This window comes from Gadus chalcogrammus, chromosome 12 (genome assembly GCF_026213295.1).
Source record: "Gadus chalcogrammus isolate NIFS_2021 chromosome 12, NIFS_Gcha_1.0, whole genome shotgun sequence".
Classification (NCBI taxonomy): Eukaryota; Metazoa; Chordata; class Actinopteri; order Gadiformes; family Gadidae; genus Gadus; species Gadus chalcogrammus.
In genome coordinates, this window is record NC_079423.1 from 9,617,517 (window position 1) to 9,637,516 (window position 20,000).

The 20,000-nt window shown below is 44.4% G+C and overlaps 25 non-coding genes across 25 annotated transcripts; all 25 read left to right on the plus strand.

The window, feature by feature from the left end:
- Nucleotides 1-569: 569 nt before the first annotated feature.
- LOC130397850 (5S ribosomal RNA) lies at nt 570-688 on the plus strand. Its single transcript, XR_008900434.1, has one exon. It is a non-coding gene; the product is annotated as a 5S ribosomal RNA (ribosomal RNA).
- A 527-nt stretch (nt 689-1,215) lies between these two features.
- LOC130397851 (5S ribosomal RNA) lies at nt 1,216-1,334 on the plus strand. The gene has a single exon (XR_008900435.1). It is a non-coding gene; the product is annotated as a 5S ribosomal RNA (ribosomal RNA).
- Nucleotides 1,335-1,862: 528 nt separating this feature from the next.
- On the plus strand, nt 1,863-1,981 carry LOC130397852 (5S ribosomal RNA). Its single transcript, XR_008900436.1, has one exon. It is a non-coding gene; the product is annotated as a 5S ribosomal RNA (ribosomal RNA).
- Nucleotides 1,982-2,510: 529 nt separating this feature from the next.
- Nucleotides 2,511-2,629, plus strand: LOC130397853 (5S ribosomal RNA). Its single transcript, XR_008900437.1, has one exon. It is a non-coding gene; the product is annotated as a 5S ribosomal RNA (ribosomal RNA).
- Nucleotides 2,630-3,158: 529 nt separating this feature from the next.
- Nucleotides 3,159-3,277, plus strand: LOC130397854 (5S ribosomal RNA). Its single transcript, XR_008900438.1, has one exon. It is a non-coding gene; the product is annotated as a 5S ribosomal RNA (ribosomal RNA).
- Nucleotides 3,278-3,805: 528 nt separating this feature from the next.
- Nucleotides 3,806-3,924, plus strand: LOC130397855 (5S ribosomal RNA). Its single transcript, XR_008900439.1, has one exon. It is a non-coding gene; the product is annotated as a 5S ribosomal RNA (ribosomal RNA).
- Nucleotides 3,925-4,443: 519 nt separating this feature from the next.
- Nucleotides 4,444-4,562, plus strand: LOC130397856 (5S ribosomal RNA). The gene has a single exon (XR_008900440.1). It is a non-coding gene; the product is annotated as a 5S ribosomal RNA (ribosomal RNA).
- A 519-nt stretch (nt 4,563-5,081) lies between these two features.
- LOC130397857 (5S ribosomal RNA) lies at nt 5,082-5,200 on the plus strand. The gene has a single exon (XR_008900441.1). It is a non-coding gene; the product is annotated as a 5S ribosomal RNA (ribosomal RNA).
- Nucleotides 5,201-5,729: 529 nt separating this feature from the next.
- On the plus strand, nt 5,730-5,848 carry LOC130397858 (5S ribosomal RNA). The gene has a single exon (XR_008900442.1). It is a non-coding gene; the product is annotated as a 5S ribosomal RNA (ribosomal RNA).
- A 529-nt stretch (nt 5,849-6,377) lies between these two features.
- On the plus strand, nt 6,378-6,496 carry LOC130397859 (5S ribosomal RNA). The gene has a single exon (XR_008900443.1). It is a non-coding gene; the product is annotated as a 5S ribosomal RNA (ribosomal RNA).
- Nucleotides 6,497-7,015: 519 nt separating this feature from the next.
- On the plus strand, nt 7,016-7,134 carry LOC130397861 (5S ribosomal RNA). Its single transcript, XR_008900445.1, has one exon. It is a non-coding gene; the product is annotated as a 5S ribosomal RNA (ribosomal RNA).
- A 519-nt stretch (nt 7,135-7,653) lies between these two features.
- LOC130397862 (5S ribosomal RNA) lies at nt 7,654-7,772 on the plus strand. The gene has a single exon (XR_008900446.1). It is a non-coding gene; the product is annotated as a 5S ribosomal RNA (ribosomal RNA).
- A 529-nt stretch (nt 7,773-8,301) lies between these two features.
- LOC130400604 (5S ribosomal RNA) lies at nt 8,302-8,420 on the plus strand. The gene has a single exon (XR_008903082.1). It is a non-coding gene; the product is annotated as a 5S ribosomal RNA (ribosomal RNA).
- Nucleotides 8,421-8,949: 529 nt separating this feature from the next.
- Nucleotides 8,950-9,068, plus strand: LOC130397863 (5S ribosomal RNA). Its single transcript, XR_008900447.1, has one exon. It is a non-coding gene; the product is annotated as a 5S ribosomal RNA (ribosomal RNA).
- Nucleotides 9,069-9,597: 529 nt separating this feature from the next.
- Nucleotides 9,598-9,716, plus strand: LOC130397864 (5S ribosomal RNA). The gene has a single exon (XR_008900448.1). It is a non-coding gene; the product is annotated as a 5S ribosomal RNA (ribosomal RNA).
- Nucleotides 9,717-10,235: 519 nt separating this feature from the next.
- Nucleotides 10,236-10,354, plus strand: LOC130397865 (5S ribosomal RNA). Its single transcript, XR_008900449.1, has one exon. It is a non-coding gene; the product is annotated as a 5S ribosomal RNA (ribosomal RNA).
- A 2,175-nt stretch (nt 10,355-12,529) lies between these two features.
- Nucleotides 12,530-12,648, plus strand: LOC130395007 (5S ribosomal RNA). The gene has a single exon (XR_008898111.1). It is a non-coding gene; the product is annotated as a 5S ribosomal RNA (ribosomal RNA).
- Nucleotides 12,649-14,835: 2,187 nt separating this feature from the next.
- Nucleotides 14,836-14,954, plus strand: LOC130397866 (5S ribosomal RNA). The gene has a single exon (XR_008900450.1). It is a non-coding gene; the product is annotated as a 5S ribosomal RNA (ribosomal RNA).
- A 519-nt stretch (nt 14,955-15,473) lies between these two features.
- On the plus strand, nt 15,474-15,592 carry LOC130397867 (5S ribosomal RNA). Its single transcript, XR_008900451.1, has one exon. It is a non-coding gene; the product is annotated as a 5S ribosomal RNA (ribosomal RNA).
- A 529-nt stretch (nt 15,593-16,121) lies between these two features.
- LOC130395482 (5S ribosomal RNA) lies at nt 16,122-16,240 on the plus strand. The gene has a single exon (XR_008898534.1). It is a non-coding gene; the product is annotated as a 5S ribosomal RNA (ribosomal RNA).
- Nucleotides 16,241-16,759: 519 nt separating this feature from the next.
- LOC130400094 (5S ribosomal RNA) lies at nt 16,760-16,878 on the plus strand. Its single transcript, XR_008902576.1, has one exon. It is a non-coding gene; the product is annotated as a 5S ribosomal RNA (ribosomal RNA).
- A 509-nt stretch (nt 16,879-17,387) lies between these two features.
- Nucleotides 17,388-17,506, plus strand: LOC130400308 (5S ribosomal RNA). The gene has a single exon (XR_008902784.1). It is a non-coding gene; the product is annotated as a 5S ribosomal RNA (ribosomal RNA).
- A 549-nt stretch (nt 17,507-18,055) lies between these two features.
- Nucleotides 18,056-18,174, plus strand: LOC130394779 (5S ribosomal RNA). The gene has a single exon (XR_008897904.1). It is a non-coding gene; the product is annotated as a 5S ribosomal RNA (ribosomal RNA).
- Nucleotides 18,175-18,703: 529 nt separating this feature from the next.
- On the plus strand, nt 18,704-18,823 carry LOC130394163 (5S ribosomal RNA). Its single transcript, XR_008897348.1, has one exon. It is a non-coding gene; the product is annotated as a 5S ribosomal RNA (ribosomal RNA).
- A 649-nt stretch (nt 18,824-19,472) lies between these two features.
- LOC130399768 (5S ribosomal RNA) lies at nt 19,473-19,591 on the plus strand. The gene has a single exon (XR_008902268.1). It is a non-coding gene; the product is annotated as a 5S ribosomal RNA (ribosomal RNA).
- The last annotated feature ends 409 nt before the right edge of the window (nt 19,592-20,000 follow it).

Below are 20,000 nucleotides of genomic sequence, written 5' to 3' on the forward strand. Positions count from 1 at the left end.
TGGATGGGAGACCGCCTGGGAATACCAGGTGCTGTAAGCTATTTCTTTTTCAACTCGAGCTCATTGACTCCGTGGCCTACCGTGGCGTACCGTGACCTGATGTTTACTGCCAACCGCTTTGGAGGATTTAAGCAACATACAAAAACTGACAACGTCTCTCAAAACTATTTTTGTGAAACATGAGGACAGTATAGTGATACTGCCAGCAGGGAGCACCAGAGAGCTGAACCGACAGTTGTACATTTCTTAAACTTTCACCAACACAAACACGCACGCTCACTTCAGATCATGGGAGGACGTCAAAAAATCACCACCCATTCTCTGACACTTTAACCGTTAACCTTGGTTCAAACATTTAACATCACACGCACACGCAGTGTATTTCAGATAATTAATGAATTCAGATGTCACAATGATCGTTTACATGGATAAGGAGTCCTACTGAATCAATTACTGCCGTTTATATCTAACTAATGATTGTTTTTGTAAAAGTGTAACGTCGAGCCTCAGCAGCTTTCTCACTCCTTATGTGCTACTGTATAAAACCTGGTTTTGCGCCTGCACTAATTGCTTACGGCCATACCACCCTGAACACGCCCGATCTCGTCTGATCTCGGAAGCTAAGCAGGGTCGGGCCTGGTTAGTACTTGGATGGGAGACCGCCTGGGAATACCAGGTGCTGTAAGCTTTTCTTTTTCAACTCGAGCTCATTGACTCCGTGGCCTACCGTGGCGTACCGTGACCTGATGTTTACTGCCAACCGCTTTGGAGGATTTAAGCAACATACAAAAACTGACAACGTCTCTCAAAACTATTTTTGTGAAACATGAGGACAGTATAGTGATACTGCCAGCAGGGAGCACCAGAGAGCTGAACCGACAGTTGTACATTTCTTAAACTTTCACCAACACAAACACGCACGCTCACTTCAGATCATGGGAGGACGTCAAAAAATCACCACCCATTCTCTGACACTTTAACCGTTAACCTTGGTTCAAACATTTAACATCACACGCACACGCAGTGTATTTCAGATAATTAATGAATTCAGATGTCACAATGATCGTTTACATGGATAAGGAGTCCTACTGAATCAATTACTGCCGTTTATATCTAACTAATGATTGTTTTTGTAAAGTGTAACGTCGAGCCTCAGCAGCTTTCTCACTCCTTATGTGCTACTGTATAAAACCTGGTTTTGCGCCTGCACTAATTGCTTACGGCCATACCACCCTGAACACGCCCGATCTCGTCTGATCTCGGAAGCTAAGCAGGGTCGGGCCTGGTTAGTACTTGGATGGGAGACCGCCTGGGAATACCAGGTGCTGTAAGCTTTTTCTTTTTCAACTCGAGCTCATTGACTCCGTGGCCTACCGTGGCGTACCGTGACCTGATGTTTACTGCCAACCGCTTTGGAGGATTTAAGCAACATACAAAAACTGACAACGTCTCTCAAAACTGTTTTTGTGAAACATGAGGACAGTATAGTGATACTGCCAGCAGGGAGCACCAGAGAGCTGAACCGACAGTTGTACATTTCTTAAACTTTCACCAACACAAACACGCACGCTCACTTCAGATCATGGGAGGACGTCAAAAATCACCACCCATTCTCTGACACTTTAACCGTTAACCTTGGTTCAAACATTTAACATCACACGCACACGCAGTGTATTTCAGATAATTAATGAATTCAGATGTCACAATGATCGTTTACATGGATAAGGAGTCCTACTGAATCAATTACTGCCGTTTATATCTAACTAATGATTGTTTTTGTAAAAGTGTAACGTCGAGCCTCAGCAGCTTTCTCACTCCTTATGTGCTACTGTATAAAACCTGGTTTTGCGCCTGCACTAATTGCTTACGGCCATACCACCCTGAACACGCCCGATCTCGTCTGATCTCGGAAGCTAAGCAGGGTCGGGCCTGGTTAGTACTTGGATGGGAGACCGCCTGGGAATACCAGGTGCTGTAAGCTTTTTCTTTTTCAACTCGAGCTCATTGACTCCGTGGCCTACCGTGGCGTACCGTGACCTGATGTTTACTGCCAACCGCTTTGGAGGATTTAAGCAACATACAAAAACTGACAACGTCTCTCAAAACTATTTTTGTGAAACATGAGGACAGTATAGTGATACTGCCAGCAGGGAGCACCAGAGAGCTGAACCGACAGTTGTACATTTCTTAAACTTTCACCAACACAAACACGCACGCTCACTTCAGATCATGGGAGGACGTCAAAAAATCACCACCCATTCTCTGACACTTTAACCGTTAACCTTGGTTCAAACATTTAACATCACACGCACACGCAGTGTATTTCAGATAATTAATGAATTCAGATGTCACAATGATCGTTTACATGGATAAGGAGTCCTACTGAATCAATTACTGCCGTTTATATCTAACTAATGATTGTTTTTGTAAAAGTGTAACGTCGAGCCTCAGCAGCTTTCTCACTCCTTATGTGCTACTGTATAAAACCTGGTTTTGCGCCTGCACTAATTGCTTACGGCCATACCACCCTGAACACGCCCGATCTCGTCTGATCTCGGAAGCTAAGCAGGGTCGGGCCTGGTTAGTACTTGGATGGGAGACCGCCTGGGAATACCAGGTGCTGTAAGCTTTTTCTTTTTCAACTCGAGCTCATTGACTCCGTGGCCTACCGTGGCGTACCGTGACCTGATGTTTACTGCCAACCGCTTTGGAGGATTTAAGCAACATACAAAAACTGACAACGTCTCTCAAAACTATTTTTGTGAAACATGAGGACAGTATAGTGATACTGCCAGCAGGGAGCACCAGAGAGCTGAACCGACAGTTGTACATTTCTTAAACTTTCACCAACACAAACACGCACGCTCACTTCAGATCATGGGAGGACGTCAAAAAATCACCACCCATTCTCTGACACTTTAACCGTTAACCTTGGTTCAAACATTTAACATCACACGCACACGCAGTGTATTTCAGATAATTAATGAATTCAGATGTCACAATGATCGTTTACATGGATAAGGAGTCCTACTGAATCAATTACTGCCGTTTATATCTAACTAATGATTGTTTTTGTAAAAGTGTAACGTCGAGCCTCAGCAGCTTTCTCACTCCTTATGTGCTACTGTATAAAACCTGGTTTTGCGCCTGCACTAATTGCTTACGGCCATACCACCCTGAACACGCCCGATCTCGTCTGATCTCGGAAGCTAAGCAGGGTCGGGCCTGGTTAGTACTTGGATGGGAGACCGCCTGGGAATACCAGGTGCTGTAAGCTTTTTCTTTTTCAACTCGAGCTCATTGACTCCGTGGCCTACCGTGGCGTACCGTGACCTGATGTTTACTGCCAACCGCTTTGGAGGATTTAAGCAACATACAAAAACTGACAACGTCTCTCAAAACTATTTTTGTGAAACATGAGGACAGTATAGTGATACTGCCAGCAGGGAGCACCAGAGAGCTGAACCGACAGTTGTACATTTCTTAAACTTTCACCAACACAAACACGCACGCTCACTTCAGATCATGGGAGGACGTCAAAAAATCACCACCCATTCTCTGACACTTTAACCGTTAACCTTGGTTCAAACATTTAACATCACACGCACACGCAGTGTATTTCAGATAATTAATGAATTCAGATGTCACAATGATCGTTTACATGGATAAGGAGTCCTACTGAATCAATTACTGCCGTTTATATCTAACTAATGATTGTTTTTGTAAAGTGTAACGTCGAGCCTCAGCAGCTTTCTCACTCCTTATGTGCTACTGTATAAAACCTGGTTTTGCGCCTGCACTAATTGCTTACGGCCATACCACCCTGAACACGCCCGATCTCGTCTGATCTCGGAAGCTAAGCAGGGTCGGGCCTGGTTAGTACTTGGATGGGAGACCGCCTGGGAATACCAGGTGCTGTAAGCTTTTTCTTTTTCAACTCGAGCTCATTGACTCCGTGGCGTACCGTGACCTGATGTTTACTGCCAACCGCTTTGGAGGATTTAAGCAACATACAAAAACTGACAACGTCTCTCAAAACTATTTTTGTGAAACATGAGGACAGTATAGTGATACTGCCAGCAGGGAGCACCAGAGAGCTGAACCGACAGTTGTACATTTCTTAAACTTTCACCAACACAAACACGCACGCTCACTTCAGATCATGGGAGGACGTCAAAAAATCACCACCCATTCTCTGACACTTTAACCGTTAACCTTGGTTCAAACATTTAACATCACACGCACACGCAGTGTATTTCAGATAATTAATGAATTCAGATGTCACAATGATCGTTTACATGGATAAGGAGTCCTACTGAATCAATTACTGCCGTTTATATCTAACTAATGATTGTTTTTGTAAGAGTGTAACGTCGAGCCTCAGCAGCTTTCTCACTCCTTATGTGCTACTGTATAAAACCTGGTTTTGCGCCTGCACTAATTGCTTACGGCCATACCACCCTGAACACGCCCGATCTCGTCTGATCTCGGAAGCTAAGCAGGGTCGGGCCTGGTTAGTACTTGGATGGGAGACCGCCTGGGAATACCAGGTGCTGTAAGCTTTTTCTTTTTCAACTCGAGCTCATTGACTCCGTGGCGTACCGTGACCTGATGTTTACTGCCAACCGCTTTGGAGGATTTAAGCAACATACAAAAACTGACAACGTCTCTCAAAACTATTTTTGTGAAACATGAGGACAGTATAGTGATACTGCCAGCAGGGAGCACCAGAGAGCTGAACCGACAGTTGTACATTTCTTAAACTTTCACCAACACAAACACGCACGCTCACTTCAGATCATGGGAGGACGTCAAAAAATCACCACCCATTCTCTGACACTTTAACCGTTAACCTTGGTTCAAACATTTAACATCACACGCACACGCAGTGTATTTCAGATAATTAATGAATTCAGATGTCACAATGATCGTTTACATGGATAAGGAGTCCTACTGAATCAATTACTGCCGTTTATATCTAACTAATGATTGTTTTTGTAAAAGTGTAACGTCGAGCCTCAGCAGCTTTCTCACTCCTTATGTGCTACTGTATAAAACCTGGTTTTGCGCCTGCACTAATTGCTTACGGCCATACCACCCTGAACACGCCCGATCTCGTCTGATCTCGGAAGCTAAGCAGGGTCGGGCCTGGTTAGTACTTGGATGGGAGACCGCCTGGGAATACCAGGTGCTGTAAGCTTTTTCTTTTTCAACTCGAGCTCATTGACTCCGTGGCCTACCGTGGCGTACCGTGACCTGATGTTTACTGCCAACCGCTTTGGAGGATTTAAGCAACATACAAAAACTGACAACGTCTCTCAAAACTATTTTTGTGAAACATGAGGACAGTATAGTGATACTGCCAGCAGGGAGCACCAGAGAGCTGAACCGACAGTTGTACATTTCTTAAACTTTCACCAACACAAACACGCACGCTCACTTCAGATCATGGGAGGACGTCAAAAAATCACCACCCATTCTCTGACACTTTAACCGTTAACCTTGGTTCAAACATTTAACATCACACGCACACGCAGTGTATTTCAGATAATTAATGAATTCAGATGTCACAATGATCGTTTACATGGATAAGGAGTCCTACTGAATCAATTACTGCCGTTTATATCTAACTAATGATTGTTTTTGTAAAAGTGTAACGTCGAGCCTCAGCAGCTTTCTCACTCCTTATGTGCTACTGTATAAAACCTGGTTTTGCGCCTGCACTAATTGCTTACGGCCATACCACCCTGAACACGCCCGATCTCGTCTGATCTCGGAAGCTAAGCAGGGTCGGGCCTGGTTAGTACTTGGATGGGAGACCGCCTGGGAATACCAGGTGCTGTAAGCTATTTCTTTTTCAACTCGAGCTCATTGACTCCGTGGCCTACCGTGGCGTACCGTGACCTGATGTTTACTGCCAACCGCTTTGGAGGATTTAAGCAACATACAAAAACTGACAACGTCTCTCAAAACTATTTTTGTGAAACATGAGGACAGTATAGTGATACTGCCAGCAGGGAGCACCAGAGAGCTGAACCGACAGTTGTACATTTCTTAAACTTTCACCAACACAAACACGCACGCTCACTTCAGATCATGGGAGGACGTCAAAAAATCACCACCCATTCTCTGACACTTTAACCGTTAACCTTGGTTCAAACATTTAACATCACACGCACACGCAGTGTATTTCAGATAATTAATGAATTCAGATGTCACAATGATCGTTTACATGGATAAGGAGTCCTACTGAATCAATTACTGCCGTTTATATCTAACTAATGATTGTTTTTGTAAGAGTGTAACGTCGAGCCTCAGCAGCTTTCTCACTCCTTATGTGCTACTGTATAAAACCTGGTTTTGCGCCTGCACTAATTGCTTACGGCCATACCACCCTGAACACGCCCGATCTCGTCTGATCTCGGAAGCTAAGCAGGGTCGGGCCTGGTTAGTACTTGGATGGGAGACCGCCTGGGAATACCAGGTGCTGTAAGCTTTTTCTTTTTCAACTCGAGCTCATTGACTCCGTGGCGTACCGTGACCTGATGTTTACTGCCAACCGCTTTGGAGGATTTAAGCAACATACAAAAACTGACAACGTCTCTCAAAACTATTTTTGTGAAACATGAGGACAGTATAGTGATACTGCCAGCAGGGAGCACCAGAGAGCTGAACCGACAGTTGTACATTTCTTAAACTTTCACCAACACAAACACGCACGCTCACTTCAGATCATGGGAGGACGTCAAAAAATCACCACCCATTCTCTGACACTTTAACCGTTAACCTTGGTTCAAACATTTAACATCACACGCACACGCAGTGTATTTCAGATAATTAATGAATTCAGATGTCACAATGATCGTTTACATGGATAAGGAGTCCTACTGAATCAATTACTGCCGTTTATATCTAACTAATGATTGTTTTTGTAAGAGTGTAACGTCGAGCCTCAGCAGCTTTCTCACTCCTTATGTGCTACTGTATAAAACCTGGTTTTGCGCCTGCACTAATTGCTTACGGCCATACCACCCTGAACACGCCCGATCTCGTCTGATCTCGGAAGCTAAGCAGGGTCGGGCCTGGTTAGTACTTGGATGGGAGACCGCCTGGGAATACCAGGTGCTGTAAGCTTTTTCTTTTTCAACTCGAGCTCATTGACTCCGTGGCGTACCGTGACCTGATGTTTACTGCCAACCGCTTTGGAGGATTTAAGCAACATACAAAAACTGACAACGTCTCTCAAAACTATTTTTGTGAAACATGAGGACAGTATAGTGATACTGCCAGCAGGGAGCACCAGAGAGCTGAACCGACAGTTGTACATTTCTTAAACTTTCACCAACACAAACACGCACGCTCACTTCAGATCATGGGAGGACGTCAAAAAATCACCACCCATTCTCTGACACTTTAACCGTTAACCTTGGTTCAAACATTTAACATCACACGCACACGCAGTGTATTTCAGATAATTAATGAATTCAGATGTCACAATGATGGTTTACATGGATAAGGAGTCCTACTGAATCAATTACTGCCGTTTATATCTAACTAATGATTGTTTTTGTAAGAGTGTAACGTCGAGCCTCAGCAGCTTTCTCACTCCTTATGTGCTACTGTATAAAACCTGGTTTTGCGCATGCACTAATTGCTTACGGCCATACCACCCTGAACACGCCCGATCTCGTCTGATCTCGGAAGCTAAGCAGGGTCGGGCCTGGTTAGTACTTGGATGGGAGACCGCCTGGGAATACCAGGTGCTGTAAGCTTTTTCTTTTTCAACTCGAGCTCATTGACTCCGTGGCGTACCGTGGCGTACCGTGACCTGATGTTTACTGCCAACCGCTTTGGAGGATTTAAGCAACATACAAAAACTGACAACGTCTCTCAAAACTATTTTTGTGAAACATGAGGACAGTATAGTGATACTGCCAGCAGGGAGCACCAGAGAGCTGAACCGACAGTTGTACATTTCTTAAACTTTCACCAACACAAACACGCACGCTCACTTCAGATCATGGGAGGACGTCAAAAAATCACCACCCATTCTCTGACACTTTAACCGTTAACCTTGGTTCAAACATTTAACATCACACGCACACGCAGTGTATTTCAGATAATTAATGAATTCAGATGTCACAATGATCGTTTACATGGATAAGGAGTCCTACTGAATCAATTACTGCCGTTTATATCTAACTAATGATTGTTTTTGTAAAAGTGTAACGTCGAGCCTCAGCAGCTTTCTCACTCCTTATGTGCTACTGTATAAAACCTGGTTTTGCGCCTGCACTAATTGCTTACGGTCATACCACCCTGAACAAACCCGATCTCGTTTGATCTCGGAAGCTAAGCAGGGTCGGGCCTGGTTAGTACTTGGATGGGAGACCGCCTGGGAATACCTGGTGCTGTAAGCTATTTCTTTTTCAACTCGAGCTCATTGACTCCGTGGCCTACCGTGGCGTACCGTGACCTGATGTTTACTGCCAACCGCTTTGGAGGATTTAAGCAACATACAAAAACTGACAACGTCTCTCAAAACTATTTTTGTGAAACATGAGGACAGTATAGTGATACTGCCAGCAGGGAGCACCAGAGAGCTGAACCGACAGTTGTACATTTCTTAAACTTTCACCAACACAAACACGCACGCTCACTTCAGATCATGGGAGGACGTCAAAAAATCACCACCCATTCTCTGACACTTTAACCGTTAACCTTGGTTCAAACATTTAACATCACACGCACACGCAGTGTATTTCAGATAATTAATGTATTCAGATGTCACAATGATCGTTTACATGGATAAGGAGTTCTACTGAATCAATTACTGCCGTTTATATCTAACTAATGATTGTTTTTGTAAGAGTGTAACGTCGAGCCTCAGCAGCTTTCTCACTCCTTATGTGCTACTGTATAAAACCTGGTTTTGCGCCTGCACTAATTGCTTACGGCCATACCACCCTGAACACGCCCGATCTCGTCTGATCTCGGAAGCTAAGCAGGGTCGGGCCTGGTTAGTACTTGGATGGGAGACCGCCTGGGAATACCAGGTGCTGTAAGCTATTTCTTTTTCAACTCGAGCTCATTGACTCCGTGGCCTACCGTGGCGTACCGTGACCTGATGTTTACTGCCAACCGCTTTGGAGGATTTAAGCAACATACAAAAACTGACAACGTCTCTCAAAACTATTTTTGTGAAACATGAGGACAGTATAGTGATACTGCCAGCAGGGAGCACCAGAGAGCTGAACCGACAGTTGTACATTTCTTAAACTTTCACCAACACAAACACGCACGCTCACTTCAGATCATGGGAGGACGTCAAAAAATCACCACCCATTCTCTGACACTTTAACCGTTAACCTTGGTTCAAACATTTAACATCACACGCACACGCAGTGTATTTCAGATAATTAATGAATTCAGATGTCACAATGATCGTTTACATGGATAAGGAGTCCTACTGAATCAATTACTGCCGTTTATATCTAACTAATGATTGTTTTTGTAAGAGTGTAACGTCGAGCCTCAGCAGCTTTCTCACTCCTTATGTGCTACTGTATAAAACCTGGTTTTGCGCCTGCACTAATTGCTTACGGCCATACCACCCTGAACACGCCCGATCTCGTCTGATCTCGGAAGCTAAGCAGGGTCGGGCCTGGTTAGTACTTGGATGGGAGACCGCCTGGGAATACCAGGTGCTGTAAGCTTTTTCTTTTTCAACTCGAGCTCATTGACTCCGTGGCGTACCGTGACCTGATGTTTACTGCCAACCGCTTTGGAGGATTTAAGCAACATACAAAAACTGACAACGTCTCTCAAAACTATTTTTGTGAAACATGAGGACAGTATAGTGATACTGCCAGCAGGGAGCACCAGAGAGCTGAACCGACAGTTGTACATTTCTTAAACTTTCACCAACACAAACACGCACGCTCACTTCAGATCATGGGAGGACGTCAAAAAATCACCACCCATTCTCTGACACTTTAACCGTTAACCTTGGTTCAAACATTTAACATCACACGCACACGCAGTGTATTTCAGATAATTAATGTATTCAGATGTCACAATGATCGTTTACATGGATAAGGAGTCCTACTGAATCAATTACTGCCGTTTATATCTAACTAATGATTGTTTTTGTAAGAGTGTAACGTCGAGCCTCAGCAGCTTTCTCACTCCTTATGTGCTACTGTATAAAACCTGGTTTTGCGCCTGCACTAATTGCTTACGGCCATACCACCCTGAACACGCCCGATCTCGTCTGATCTCGGAAGCTAAGCAGGGTCGGGCCTGGTTAGTACTTGGATGGGAGACCGCCTGGGAATACCAGGTGCTGTAAGCTTTTTCTTTTTCAACTCGAGCTCATTGACTCCGTGGCGTACCGTGACCTGATGTTTACTGCCAACCGCTTTGGAGGATTTAAGCAACATACAAAAACTGACAACGTCTCTCAAAACTATTTTTGTGAAACATGAGGACAGTATAGTGATACTGCCAGCAGGGAGCACCAGAGAGCTGAACCGACAGTTGTACATTTCTTAAACTTTCACCAACACAAACACGCACGCTCACTTCAGTGGGGTGTTCCACAAAGCCGGTTTTATCACATAACCGGGTAAGTTAACCCAGGGTTTGCTGTAACCCTAGGTTTTCCGTTCCAAAAGGATCACGGTATGTTAGTTGCTATAGCAACATATGCTCTGAATCAAACCTGGTCGGACCAGGTTTTGCGCAGGTTAAGTTTGAAACATAACCCGGTTTTGGGTATTTCAACCGGCGTTCACCGCAGATTTCATGTGTTCACAATGGCATGCTCTTTTGATGAGAGAACTGCTGATATCAGAGCGCAAATTATACGTGCAATCCACCGGGAGCGATTGATAAGACCACGGCTCGACATCTTGGCATATTGGATGACTTTTTGCTGGAGTGGAGAGATATAGATTCTCGCGCAAATCTTTAATATATTTAAATAGCCTTACATAGCCAACACTACCAATCGAGGACCTGGCCTCAGTTCACTCCAGACTATTTGCGTAGCCCTCCGTTTTTTTCAAATGGTAGTTTTATCTAGGCTATAATGCTGGAGATGCTGAGCACATCACAGTCGTTTCAGATGACCCATCCAAGATTTGTATCGGACTCCTATCATACAAAGAGCAATATTGTCTGAGTACTATGCCGAGAGGCATTTACAACATAAAGTATAAAATAGTCCTAACGGACTTGCATCCACTGGAGAATGTTCGATCGTAGCCGGCGGCTTCATACAAGCACTGATCCATCTTGATCTGTGAAGTTGATGAATTGTCACTTTTAGGTTTTCTACCCAGTTACCAAAAAAGAAACATTTGGAATAGTATGCGCTGTGGCAAGCACACGGTTTGCATGTGTTACTTCGAAGGCAAAAAAAATCTAAAATACAAGAAAACACAAAAACCTACATTCAACCAGTGTGGGGTATGGCCCATGACTCTCTGAGGTGGTAGGTACCTCCAGGTACCCCCTCCATGCCTGGGCGCCCTGAATTTATGTTTATTAACAGCTCCTCCACCGGGGTCAAGACAATTTGAGGGCCAGATCCAGTCTGCCGACTGTCGGCCTTTTCACGATTGGCTTAAAAAAATGGCTTATTTAAATTTATACCAATACGATGGTGGGAAAAGCTTAGGCCTACCAGTTTGTATGTTTTTTATACTTCATTTTTATACTTGATTCTCTGACCGCTTGGAAGCAATCGGAGTACATATTGTTTTAGAAGAAAGGGGTTATGTGGTAAGATCTTTAAGAATGCTTAACTGGGATATTTATATATTCATGGCTCAAATATTAAGGATCATGCTTTTGACGTGTAACTAACGCATTTACGCGGTCAGCGATCCGCTGCCAGGCTTTGGTTCTCCGGGTTCCAGAGGTTTTAGCGTTCCCTTTTCTTGTGATAATGTCCTTCTCCTCGTCATAGCTCTCCAGGAGAACCTGGGGTTCCATTTCATTGAAATAAGCGGCCCGTTTCGCCATATCGATCAGGGTTTCCATGATCCATACATCACGTCTTTTTAAGTTTGGCGTGGACGCGCACAACCCTGTGTTAACCAACCCCGAGTTGATTGAACTAATGCATAACCGCTGCTGTGGAACCGAAAACTCTGGGTTGGTCGGCACAGGGTCAATCAACCTAGAGTTCAGCGTTAACTCAGTGTTTGTTAAACCTCCGTTCGTGGAACACCCCTCTGATCATGGGAGGACGTCAAAAAATCACCACCCATTCTCTGACACTTTAACCGTTAACCTTGGTTCAAACATTTAACATCACACGCACACGCAGTGTATTTCAGATAATTAATGAATTCAGATGTCAAAATGATTGTTTACATGGATAAGGAGTCCTACTGAATCAATTACTGCCGTTTATATCTAACTAATGATTGTTTTTGTAAAAGTGTAACGTCGAGCCTCAGCAGCTTTCTCACTCCTTATGTGCTACTGTATAAAACCTGGTTTTGCGCCTGCACTAATTGCTTACGGCCATACCACTCTGAACACGCCCGGTCTCGTCTGAACTCAGAAGCTAATCAGGGTCGGGCCTGGTTAGTACTTGGATGGGAGACCGCCTGGGAATACCAGGTGCTGTAAGCTTTTTCTTTTTCAACTCGAGCTCATTGACTCCGTGGCCTACTGTGGCGTACCGTGACCTGATGTTTACTGCCAACCGCTTTGGAGGATTTAAGCAACATACAAAAACTGACAACGTCTCTCAAAACTATTTTTGTGAAACATGAGGACAGTATAGTGATACTGCCAGCAGGGAGCACCAGAGAGCTGAACCGACAGTTGTACATTTCTTAAACTTTCACCAACACAAACACGCACGCTCACTTCAGTGGGGTGTTCCACAAAGCCGGTTTTATCACATAACCGGGTAAGTTAACCCAGGGTTTGCTGTAACCCTAGGTTTTCCGTTCCAAAAGGATCACGGTATGTTAGTTGCTATAGCAACATATGCTCTGAATCAAACCTGGTCGGACCAGGTTTTGCGCAGGTTAAGTTTGAAACATAACCCGGTTTTGGGTATTTCAACCGGCGTTCACCGCAGATTTCATGTGTTCACAATGGCATGCCCTTTTGATGAGAGAACTGCTGATATATCAGAGCGCAAATTATACGTGCAATCCACCGGGAGCGATTGATAAGACCACGGCTCGACATCTTGGCATATTGGATGACTTTTTGCTGGAGTGGAGAGATATAGATTCTCGCGCAAATCTTTAATATATTTAAATAGCCTTACATAGCCAACACTACCAATCGAGGACCTGGCCTCAGTTCACTCCAGACTATTTGCGTAGCCCTCCGTTTTTTTCAAATGGTAGTTTTATCTAGGCTATAATGCTGGAGATGCTGAGCACATCACAGTCGTTTCAGATGACCCATCCAAGATTTGTATCGGCCTCCTATCATACAAAGAGCAATATTGTCTTAGTACTATGCCGAGAGGCATTTACAACATAAAGTATAAAATAGTCCTAACGGACTTGCATCCACTGGAGAATGTTCGATCGTAGCCGGCGGCTTCATTACAAGCACTGATCCATCTTGATCTGTGAAGTTGATGAATTGTCACTTTTAGGTTTTCTACCCAGTTACCAAAAAATAAACATTTGGAATAGTATGCGCTGTGGCAAGCACACGGTTTGCATGTGTTACTTCGAAGGCAAAAAAAATCTAAAATACAAGAAAACACAAAAACCTACATTCAACCAGTGTGGGGTATGGCCCATGACTCTCTGAGGTGGTAGGTAGGCCTACCTCCAGGTACCCCCTCCATGCCAGGGCGCCCTGAATTTATGTTTATTAACAGCTCCTCCACCGGGGTCAAGACAATTTGAGGGCCAGATCCAGTCTGCCGACTGTCGGCCTTTTAACGATTGGCTTAAAAAAATGGCTTATTTAAATTTATACCAATACGATGGTGGGAAAAGCTTACCAGTTTGTATGTTTTTTATACTTCATTTTTATACTTGATCCTCTGACCGCTTGGAAGCAATCGGAGTACATATTGTTTTAGAAGAAAGGGGTTATGTGGTAGGATCTTTAAGAATGCTTAACTGGGATATTTATATATTCATGGCTCAAATATTAAGGATCGTGCTTTTGACGTGTAACTAACGCATTTACGCGGTCAGCGATCCGCTGCCAGGCTTTGGTTCTCCGGGTTCCAGAGGTTTTAGCGTTCCCTTTTCTTGTGATAATGTCCTTCTCCTCGTCATAGCTCTCCAGGAGAACCTGGAGTTCCATTTCATTGAAATAAGCGGCCCGTTTCGCCTATCGATCAGGGTTTCCATGATCCATACATCACGTCTTTTTAAGTTTGGCGTGGACGCGCACAACCCTGTGTTAACCAACCCCGAGTTGATTGAACTAATGGATAACCGCGGCTGTGGAACCGAAAACTCTGGGTTGGTCGGCACAGGGTCAATCAACCTAGAGTTCAGCGTTAACTCCGTGTTTGTTAAACCTCCGTTCGTGGAACACCCCTCAGATCATGGGAGGACGTCAAAAAATCACCACCCATTCTCTGACACTTTAACCGTTAACCTTGGTTCAAACATTTAACATCACACGCACACGCAGTGTATTTCAGATAATTAATGAATTCAGATGTCACAATGATGGTTTACATGGATAAGGAGTCCTACTGAATCAATTACTGCCGTTTATATCTAACTAATGATTGTTTTTGTAAGAGTGTAACGTCGAGCCTCAGCAGCTTTCTCACTCCTTATGTGCTACTGTATAAAACCTGGTTTTGCGCCTGCACTAATTGCTTACGGCCATACCACCCTGAACACGCCCGATCTCGTCTGATCTCGGAAGCTAAGCAGGGTCGGGCCTGGTTAGTACTTGGATGGGAGACCGCCTGGGAATACCAGGTGCTGTAAGCTTGTTCATTTTCAACTCGAGCTCATTGACTCCGTGGCGTACCGTGACCTGATGTTTGCTGCCAACCGCTTTGGAGGATTTAAGCAACATACAAAAACTGACAACGTCTCTCAAAACTATTTTTGTGAAACATGAGGACAGTATAGTGATACTGCCAGCAGGGAGCACCAGAGAGCTGAACCGACAGTTGTACATTTCTTAAACTTTCACCAACACAAACACGCACGCTCACTTCAGATCATGGGAGGACGTCAAAAAATCACCACCCATTCTCTGACACTTTAACCGTTAACCTTGGTTCAAACATTTAACATCACACGCACACGCAGTGTATTTCAGATAATTAATGAATTCAGATGTCACAATGATCGTTTACATGGATAAGGAGTCCTACTGAATCAATTACTGCCGTTTATATCTAACTAATGATTGTTTTTGTAAAAGTGTAACGTCGAGCCTCAGCAGCTTTCTCACTCCTTATGTGCTACTGTATAAAACCTGGTTTTGCGCCTGCACTAATTGCTTACGGCCATACCACCCTGAACACGCCCGATCTCGTCTGATCTCGGAAGCTAAGCAGGGTCGGGCCTGGTTAGTACTTGGATGGGAGACCGCCTGGGAATACCAGGTGCTGTAAGCTATTTCTTTTTCAACTCGAGCTCATTGACTCCGTGGCCTACCGTGGCGTACCGTGACCTGATGTTTACTGCCAACCGCTTTGGAGGATTTAAGCAACATACAAAAACTGACAACGTCTCTCAAAACTATTTTTGTGAAACATGAGGACAGTATAGTGATACTGCCAGCAGGGAGCACCAGAGAGCTGAACCGACAGTTGTACATTTCTTAAACTTTCACCAACACAAACACGCACGCTCACTTCAGATCATGGGAGGACGTCAAAAAATCACCACCCATTCTCTGACACTTTAACCGTTAACCTTGGTTCAAACATTTAACATCACACGCACACGCAGTGTATTTCAGATAATTAATGTATTCAGATGTCACAATGATCGTTTACATGGATAAGGAGTTCTACTGAATCAATTACTGCCGTTTATATCTAACTAATGATTGTTTTTGTAAGAGTGTAACGTCGAGCCTCAGCAGCTTTCTCACTCCTTATGTGCTACTGTATAAAACCTGGTTTTGCGCCTGCACTAATTGCTAACGGCCATACCACCCTGAACACGCCCGATCTCGTCTGATCTTGGAAACTAAGCAGGGTCGGGCCTGGTTAGTACATGGATGGGAGACCGCCTGGGAATACCAGGTGCTGTAAGCTTTTTCTTTTTCAACTCGAGCTCATTGACTCCGTGGCGTACCGTGACCTGATGTTTACTGCCAACCGCTTTGGAGGATTTAAGCAACATACAAAAACTGACAACGTCTCTCAAAACTATTTTTGTGAAACATGAGGACAGTATAGTGATACTGCCAGCAGGGAGCACCAGAGAGCTGAACCGACAGTTGTACATTTCTTAAACTTTCACCAACACAAACACGCACGCTCACTTCAGATCATGGGAGGACGTCAAAAAATCACCACCCATTCTCTGACACTTTAACCGTTAACCTTGGTTCAAACATTTAACATCACACGCACACGCAGTGTATTTCAGATAATTAATGAATTCAGATGTCACAATGATGGTTTACATGGATAAGGAGTCCTACTGAATCAATTACTGCCGTTTATATCTAACTAATGATTGTTTTTGTAAGAGTGTAACGTCGAGCCTCAGCAGCTTTCTCACTCCTTATGTGCTACTGTATAAAACCTGGTTTTGCGCATGCACTAATTGATTACGGCCATACCACCCTGAACACGCCCGATCTCGTCTGATCTCGGAAGCTAAGCAGGGTCGGGCCTGGTTAGTACTTGGATGGGAGACCGCCTGGGAATACCAGGTGCTGTAAGCTTTTTCTTTTTCAACTCGAGCTCATTGACTCCGTGGCGTACCGTGACCTGATGTTTACTGCCAACCGCTTTGGAGGATTTAAGCAGCATACAAAAACTGACAACGTCTCTCAAAACTATTTTTGTGAAACATGAGGACAGTATAGTGATACTGCCAGCAGGGAGCACCAGAGAGCTGAACCGACAGTTGTACATTTCTTAAACTTTCACCAACACAAACACGCACGCTCACTTCAGATCATGGGAGGACGTCAAAAAATCACCACCCATTCTCTGACACTTTAACCGTTAACCTTGGTTCAAACATTTAACATCACACGCACACGCAGTGTATTTCAGATAATTAATGTCACAATGATGGTTTACATGGATAAGGAGTCCTACTGAATCAATTACTGCCGTTTATATCTAACTAATGATTGTTTTTGTAAGAGTGTAACGTCGAGCCTCAGCAGCTTTCTCACTCCTTATGTGCTACTGTATAAAACCTGGTTTTGCGCCTGAACTAATTGCTTACGGCCATACCACCCTGAACACGCCCGATCTCGTCTGATCTCGGAAGCTAAGCAGGGTTGGGCCTGTTTAGTACTTGGATGGGAGTCCGCCTGGGAATACCAGGTGCTGTAAGCTATTTCTTTTTCAACTCGAGCTCATTGCCTCCGTGGCCTACCGTGGCGTACCGTGACCTGATGTTTACTGCCAACCGCTTTGGAGGATTTAAGCAACATACAAAAACTGACAACGTCTCTCAAAACTATTTTTGTGAAACATGAGGACAGTATAGTGATACTGCCAGCAGGGAGCACCAGAGAGCTGAAACGACAGTTGTACATTTCTTAAACTTTCACCAACACAAACACGCACGCTCACTTCAGATCATGGGAGGACGTCAAAAAATCACCACCCATTCTCTGACACTTTAACCGTTAACCTTGGTTCAAACATTTAACATCACACGCACACGCAGTGTATTTCAGATAATTAATGAATTCAGATGTCACAATGATCGTTTACATGGATAAGGAGTCCTACTGAATCAATTACTGCCGTTTATATCTAACTAATGATTGTTTTTGTAAAAGTGTAACGTCGAGCCTCAGCAGCTTTCTCACTCCTTATGTGCTACTGTATAAAACCTGGTTTTGCGCCTGCACTAATTGCTTACGGCCATACCACCCTGAACACGGCCATACCACCCTGAACACGCCCGATCTCGTCTGATCTCGGAAGCTAAGCAGGGTCGGGCCTGGTTAGTACTTGGATGGGAGACCGCCTGGGAATACCAGGTGCTGTAAGCTTTATCTTTTTCAACTCGAGCTCATTGACTCCGTGGCCTACCGTGGCGTACCGTGACCTGATGTTTACTGCCAACCGCTTTGGAGGATTTAAGCAACATACAAAAACTGACAACGTCTCTCAAAACTATTTTTGTGAAACATGAGGACAGTATAGTGATACTGCCAGCAGGGAGCACCAGAGAGCTGAACCGACAGTTGTACATTTCTTAAACTTTCACCAACGCAAACACGCACGCTCACTTCAGATCATGGGAGGACATCAAAAAATCACCACCCATTCTCTGACACTTTAACCGTTAACCTTGGTTCAAACATTTAACATCACACGCACACGCAGTGTATTTCAGATAATTATTGAATTCAGATGTCACAATGATCGTTTACATGGATAAGGAGTCCTACTGAATCAATTACTGCCGTTTATATCTAACTAATGATTGTTTTTGTAAAAGTGTAACGTCAAGCCTCAGCAGCTTTCTCACTCCTTATGTGCTACTGTATAAAACCTGGTTTTGCGCCTGCACTAATTGCTTACGGCCATACCACCCTGAACACGCCCGATCTCGTCTGATCTCGGAAGCTAAGCAGGGTCGGGCCTGGTTAGTACTTGGATGGGAGACCTCCTCAGAAGCCCAGGTTGCTGTAAGTAGTGACTGGTGTCACCAAAAGAAAAAAAAAAAAAACACGCCCGATCTCGTCTGATCTCGGAAGCTAAGCAGGGTCGGGCCTGGTTAGTACTTGGATGGGAGACCGCCTGGGAATACCAGGTGCTGTAAGCTTTTTCTTTTTCAACTCGAGCTCATTGACTCCGTGGTGTACCGTGACCTGATGTTTACTGCCAACCGCTTTGGAGGATTTAAGCAACATACAAAAACTGACAACGTCTCTCAAAACTGTTTTTGTGAAACATGAGGACAGTATAGTGATACTGCCAGCAGGGAGCACCAGAGAGCTGAACCGACAGTTGTACATTTCTTAAACTTTCACCAACACAAACATGCACGCTCACTTCAGATCATGGGAGGACGTCAAAAAATCACCACCCATTCTCTGACACTTTAACCGTTAACCTTGGTTCAAACATTTAACATCACACGCACACGCAGTGTATTTCAGATAATTAATGAATTCAGATGTCACAATGATCGTTTACATGGATAAGGAGTCCTACTGAATCAATTACTGCCGTTTATATCTAACTAATGATTGTTTTTGTAAAAGTGTAACGTCGAGCCTCAGCCGCTTTCTCACTCCTTATGTGCTACTGTATAAAACCTGGTTTTGCGCCTGCACTAATTGCTTACGGCCATACCACCCTGAACACGCCCGATCTCGTCTGAACTCGGGAGCTAAGCAGGGTCGGGCCTGGTTAGTACTTGGATGGGAGACCGCCTGGGAATACCAGGTGCTGTAAGCTTTTTCTTTTTAAACTCGAGCTCATTGCCTCCGTGGCCTACCGTGGCGTACCGTGACCTGATGTTTACTGCCAACCGCTTTGGAGGATTTAAGCAACATACAAAAACTGACAACGTCTCTCAAAACTATTTTTGTGAAACATGAGGACAGTATAGTGATACTGCCAGCAGGGAGCACCAGAGAGCTGAAACGACAGTTGTACATTTCTTAAACTTTCACCAACACAAACACGCACGCTCACTTCAGGGCCCCGTTTCCCGATAACGATGGATCCACGCTCGTACGATCATTCTCACGATGGATCTTGCGATCCATCGTCAATTTCTTTGGAGCGTTTCCCGAAACTCCTCTTAACGTGAACGCGCATTCGCTGCACTCACGACGTCGTAGGATTGTAACTGTCTACTGAC